This window comes from Schistocerca piceifrons, chromosome 9 (assembly GCF_021461385.2).
Source record: "Schistocerca piceifrons isolate TAMUIC-IGC-003096 chromosome 9, iqSchPice1.1, whole genome shotgun sequence".
NCBI lineage: Eukaryota > Metazoa > Arthropoda > Insecta > Orthoptera > Acrididae > Schistocerca > Schistocerca piceifrons.
In genome coordinates, this window is record NC_060146.1 from 121,685,707 (window position 1) to 121,692,516 (window position 6,810).

The 6,810-nt window shown below is 45.0% G+C and overlaps 1 pseudogene; it reads right to left on the reverse strand.

The window, feature by feature from the left end:
* Positions 1 to 787: 787 nt before the first annotated feature.
* On the reverse strand, positions 788 to 905 carry LOC124717613 (annotated as a pseudogene).
* Between the last annotated feature and the right edge of the window lie 5,905 nt (positions 906 to 6,810).

Sequence of the window (6,810 nt, forward strand, 5' to 3'; positions counted from 1 at the left end):
CTACTTTTCAGTCAAGTAGCTCCTCAGTTTGCCTCACAAGGGCTGAGTGCACCCCGCTTCCCAGCAGCGCTCGACAGACCGACAGAGCCTAACTTCGGTGATCTGATGGGAACCGGTACTACTGCGACAAGGTCGTTGGCAATCATTTTATCTTAACACTGTTAATATTTCCAGCCAGTAGCTGCGTCAGTTATGTTTATCATGTAGATGTCCGCCTGCTTAGCTGGGTGGTAACGTTCCTGCCTCCCATGCAAGCCGGTCTGGGTTCGATTCCCGGCCGATATGGGTGCTGTGTTGGCCTCATCATCATTTCATCCTCATCACCGACGCGCAAGTCGCCCAATGTGGCGTCGATTGCAATAAGAATTAGACTTGGCGACCGAACTTCTCCGAATGGGGACTCCCCGGCAACAATGCCATATGCATATTTCCATTTCCGTCATGTAGATAAGAAAATCCCATCTTTTGTAACTGAATGTTTTATTTCTTTCTAACCAAACATGTTTCTCATTTCAGTCTAGGCATCATCTATTGTCTTCATTTTCCTGTATCCATTCATTCTTCTGTAGGCGCTAGATATACACAGTAGCCAAGTTTCCTTCTGTAGGTACTAGATATCCACAATATCCACGTGTTCTTCTTTGGGTACACACTGGATGCGGATGTAGAGGGGCATGTGGTCAGCACACCGCTCTCCCGGCCGTATGTCAACTTACGAGACTGGAGCCGCTACATCTCAGTCAAGTAGCACCTCAGTTTGCTTCACAAGGGCTGAGTACACCCCGCTTGCCAACAGCGCTCGGCAGACCGGATGGTCACCCATCCAAGTGCTAACCCAGCCCAACAGCGCTTAACTTCGGTTGCCTGACGGGAACCGGTGTTACCACTGCTGCAAGGCCGTTGGCGAACAAAGACTAACTACTGTAAATAACGGAAAGAACTTGTGTGATAGGTATAATTTTCTTGAATGTAGATGAAGATGAAATAGGAGATACGATACTGCGTGAAGAGTTTGACAGATCACTGAAAAACCTAAGTCGAAACAAGGTTGCGGGAGTAGACTACATTCCATTAGAAGTACTGACAGCCTTGGGAGAGACAGGCCTAACAAAACTCTACCATCTAGTGAGCAAGATGTATGAGACAGGCGAAATACCGCCAGACTTCAAGAATAATATAATAAATCCAATCCCAAAGAAAGCTGGTGTTGACAGACGTGAAAATTACCGAACTATAAGTTTATTAAGCCACGGCTGCAAAATATTAACACAAATTCTTTACAAACGAATGGAAAAACTGGTAGAAGCTGACCTCGGGCAACATCAGTTTGGATTCCGTAGAAATGTTGGAACACGTGGGGCAATACTGACCATACAGCTTATCTTAGAAAATAGATTAAGGAAAGCAAACCTACGTTTCTAGCAATTGTAGACTTAGAGAAAGCTTTTGACAATGTTGACTGGAATATTGTTTCAAATTCTGAAAATGGCAGGGGTAAAGTACAGGGAGTGAAAGGCTATTTACAATTTTTACAGAAACCAGATGGCATTTATAAGAGTTGAGGGGCATGAAAGGGAAGCAGTGGTTGGGAAGGGAGTGAGACAGGGTTCTAGCCTATCCCCGATGTTATTCAATCTGTATATTGAGCAAGCAAAGGAAACAAAGAAAAATTCGGAGTAGGAATTAAAATCCACGACGAAGAAATAAAAACTTTGAGGTTCGCCGATGACATTGTAATTCTGTCAGAGACAGCAAAGAACTTGGAAGAGCAGTTGAACGAAATGGACAGTGTCTTGAAAGGAGGATATAAGATGAACATCAACAGAAGCAAAACGAGGATAATGGAATGTAGTCGAATTAAATCTGGTGATGCTCCGGGGATTAGATCAGGAAATGAGACGCTTAAAGTAGTAAAGGAGTTCTGCTATTTGGGAAGTAAAGTAACTGACGATGTTCGAAGTAGAGAGGATGTGAAATGTATACTGGCAATGGCAAGGAAAGCGTTTCTGAAAAAGAGAAATTGTCAACATCGAATATAGATTTAAGTGAGAGGAAGTCTTTTCTGAAAGTATTTGTATGGAGTATAGCCATGTACGGAAGTGAAACGTTGACGATAAATAGTATAGACAAGAAGAGAATAGAAGCTTTCGACATGTGGGGCTACAGAAGAATGCTGAAGATCAGATGAATAGATCACATGAGGAGGTATTGAACAGAATTGGGGAGAAGAGATATTTGTGGCATAACTCGACTAGAAGAAAGGATCTGTTAGTAGGACATATTCTGAGGCATCAAGGGATCACCAGTTTAGTATTGGAGGGCAGCGTGGAGGGGAAAAATCGTAGAGGGAGAGCAAGAGATGAATACACGAAACAGAATCAGAAGGATGTAGGTTTCAGTAGGTACTGGGAGGTGAAGAAGCTTGCACAGGTTCAAATGGCTCTGAGCACTATGGGACGAAACTTCTGAGGTCATCATTCCCCTAGAACATAGAACTACTTAAACCTAAGTAACCTAAGGACATCACATACATCCCTGCCCGAGACAGGATTCGAACTTGCGATCGTAGCGGTCGCGCGGTTCCAGACTGTTGCGCCTAGAACCATTAGGCCATCGCGGCGGGCGCTTGCACAGGATAGCGTAGCATGGAGAGCTGCATCAAACCAGTCTCTGGACTGAAGACCACGACAACAACAACATAATTTTCTTATGAATAGACTGGTTGTACAATTTTTTGGAAAGTTTTGACTGTATCACTTGTAGGACACATTACTCTTCAAGAAGAACGACAAAGCGGCTATGCTTAGATTTACTATCCTGTCCGCCACCTAGTGCCTCCGTCACAGCCAGCCGGGAAATCCTGTTGACACGGCGGCTCGCCACGGGTCCACGGCTGGCAGAGGCCACGGCAGCTGATTGACGCCCCCACAGCTGAGCCCCGATGCGCCGGGTTGGCTGGGACTGGACATAAATCTCACCGTTGGCGCACCGCCTGAATAGCGGCTAACCCGCAGCGACAGCTGCTCTGTGTGAAGGGACGTCCCGCGCAACGCACAACAGGCAGACGTGCGAATATTTCAGCTCCCTGGCGCATGTGCCTGTCCATGCCTGTAGGCACGAAAACGTGTTTCCTGATGAGTAGATCAATACCATCGCTGCAGAACTTTTCCACACTGCTCTGTTTAAGGAGACTGATGCATTATTGTTCAAATGGTTCAAATGGCTCTAAGCACTATGGGACATCTGAGATCAACAGTCCCCTAGAGTACGTAAACCTAACTAAGGACATCATACAAATCCATGCCCGAGGCAGGATTTGAACCTGTGACCGTAGCAGCAGCGCGGTTCCTGACTGAAGCGCCTAGAGCCGCCGGCCACAGCTGCTGGCTGAATTATTGTGGGTAGTATGTATGAGGTATTAAAGTACACAAATTAAGAATCCAGTCTTTTTACCTGTGGCTTCACTCACTTAATCGTTTGAAACATATATTACACATTTCTCCTCCTCTCTCCATATCTCTGTCGACCTTCTCCTCCCACCTCTGTCCATCTCCTCCTCCACTGTCTATCTCCCTCCCTCCTCCGCCTTTTATCTTTGTCCATCTTCTCCTCCTCCTGTTCCTTCTTTCTCTGCCCCTCACCTACTTCCTCCCACTCATCCACACTCACATTCTGTCCATTACCTCCTCTATTCTTCTCAGCCTTCCCCTTTCAGCCTTCGTCTTTAAATCTAGCCCCTGTCCACCACCGGTAGCTGAGTTGGGTTCGAACCCCACATCTGACAAACATTTTGAATTCTATATACTACCGCTACATACAGCGTGTGTTCCAGGTTAACAGCTAAAATCTGTCGTTGCCGCATTTGACAGTTAATTCGTATCAGATACGACAGTCGAAAAAAAACACATGTATATCGCTCAATAGTAAACCACTGGCGGAAAGAATTACAACTGCGTTTCGGATGAGTCTAACGGGTGACATCGAAAGGAAGAGTCTTGGACGTGTGCGGATGGCTTTGTGATCAGAACATCTGCCTCGCCAGTAGGAGACACGGGCTCAAGTCTCTTACCAACAAAAAATTTGTCTGGGAAATGATGATGAGGAACCGGCTGTAGAAGAAGAAAATGTGCATGCTGATCTGCTACCAGTTGAAGGTGACAGTGAAGGTGCTAAATTGTGCTACTCCTAAGTACTCATTCTTTGAATGCTGTAGTTTATGACTGCAATTATCTGTCACCTTATTTATGTCATTTCATTGTAGCCATTTTTGTTACTGTTTTTGTGGAATAAAAAAAAAGTGGTCAGCGCGACAGAATGTCAATCCTAAGGGCCAGGGTTCGATTCCCGGCTGGGCAGGAGATTTTTTTTTTCGCTGGGCTTTGTGGTGTCCTAATCATTATCATTTCATCCCCATCGACGCGCGAGTTGCCTAAGTGGTGTCAAATCGAAATACTTGTAGCCGGCGAACGTTCTACCCGACGGGAGGCCCTAGTCACACGACATTTACATATATAGCCCCTGCAGGTACATAAAGCAGGTTGACACTACTCCAAAACGCCTGTTGCACTGGGCAGCTTAGATGTCAGAGGCTTGAAACGACGTTGTTTTTTGCGCCCAACGTTGCAGGTCAGTGAGACAGGCCATTACCACTCCAAGTCAACAAGCCTGCCACGCAGGGAGATTACATGGCAGGGGCTGGGAAACCACGTTTTTGGCCTTATCCCCACTCCCAACCGAGCTAAGAGGCCAATCCATGGGCATAGGGGGACCTCCTGGACATACATACATACATACATAACATACATACACGCATGCATGCTGTTTTGCTGAAATCCCTTGCCATGTTTGTGTGTTCTTAGTCTGAATGTGAAGCACTGTAGCAGTTTTCATATGGTTATGCTGATATACAGATTGACTAGGAAGGTTTCAGGATACAATTTTCTGTTGTGCTAGTCTGGCTATAGATACTTAGTGCTATCTGAACAGGGATGAGCAGAGTCGCCAGTTATCTTATAAAATTCTCTCGAGCTTCCAAGCTCGTCATATGTTTAAACACACTCCAGTTTTTAGCTTTTACCGAGTCATGACTGCCATCCTTAATATAGCCTGTGATGTCACTGGTTCCCAGTGCAGCTTCATATAAGATAATGTTTCAGCCTGCTGGTGACAATGTCCCAAGATGTGTTTAATTAGCGACCATAGTCTCTAATGTAGGTGTTATCAGAAATCATTATCTGGATCGCTTCTTTTATAATGAAGCCATTAGTCAATTTACTAACAGATGTTTCACCAAACGCAATTCGATGGGTGTTTTCCAGAGAATAATCTGTTGCTGTTGGCTTTGCAGGATATCAGGCACGAAAGTCACTCGTGTTTATATGGCAGTGTTTGATGAAACGTCTTTCATTAAACGTATTACAGTATTCTCATACACTGTTATGCGATATGTATTCATTACAGAGGCAGCATATTTTGCGATTTTACATTGGTGGCCTGTTGCAAAGTCTCATTGTGTCAACTACGCCTAAGCTGTGTATGACGGACACTCAGCGTCAGTCTGAATGCCTTACACCATCGCTCCTTGTGTATCAGCGAGCAGCGTGAAGGGGGCAGCAGCCTGCGTCAGCCCCAAAACGCCCTAGAGATAAGTGATCACGATTATCAGGCTTCTCTGTGCTTGTGTCTTGAGGACCGACACCCTAGAGTCCGAAGCACTCGAGTGGCGCCTCTGTTTTTCGCTCCAAAACATTGGTCCAGCCAATGAATTTCCATCACCTAGCACAGGTACCGGAGGAACCGACCAATCGAAAATAAATTTGTTTCAGTCCAGTACCAACTCTGTGAAGATCTAACGTACTTTGTGTATGCAGAGAAGGTCTGCTTTCTTTTCCTCAATTTTTCGAAAATTTTGTAGTATTTCTCTGCCATCATGTTGGCAATAGTACAGAGTTAGCCCCACCAACCTGTGGGTTTTGGATGGCCAGAAGTTGGGAATCGGAAACGGAATTTGAAGAGGCGTGGACACTGATCTTTTTTTTTTTTTTTGGTCATCAGTTCTACTGACTGGTTTGATGCGGCCCGCCACGAATTCCTTTCCTGTGCTAACCTCTTCATCTCAGAGTAGCACTTACAACCTACGTCCTCAATTATTTGCTTGAGGTATTCCAATCTGTGTCTTCCTCTACAGTTTTTGCCCTCTACAGCTCCCTCTAGTACCATGGAAGTCATTCCCTCATGTCTTAGCAGATGTCCTATCATCCTGTCCCTTCTCCTTACCAGTGTTTTCCACATATTCCTTTCCTCTCCGATTCTGCGTAGAACCTCCTCATTCCTTACCTTATCAGTCCACTTAATTTTCAACATTCGCCTGTAGCACCACATCTCTAATGCTTCGATTCTCTTCTGTTCCGGTTTTCCCACAGTCCATGTTTCACTACCATACAATGCTGTACTCCAGACGTACATCCTCAGAAATTTCTTCCTCAAATTAAGGCCGGTATTTGATATTAGTAGACTGATCGTAAGAGACAGGAACTGCCGGCTCTTTTGCAGCACTCTGCTGATTTCTAGCAGAGATGAGTTTTCAGAGTCCACGGTAGCACGTTCCGTAGTCCAGTCCTCTTCTCATATATTTTGGACGTGCAACCCAAATTGCTGACTTACATCACTCTGAATTTAGCTTCTTGATGTTGATCATGTTGATAGGTGGTACTTACTGGAATTAAGGAATACGTGGATGGGAGGATCCACCAATATAACTTTACCAATATAACTTTCTTTTCACACAACCTGTTTATTTAACACTATATA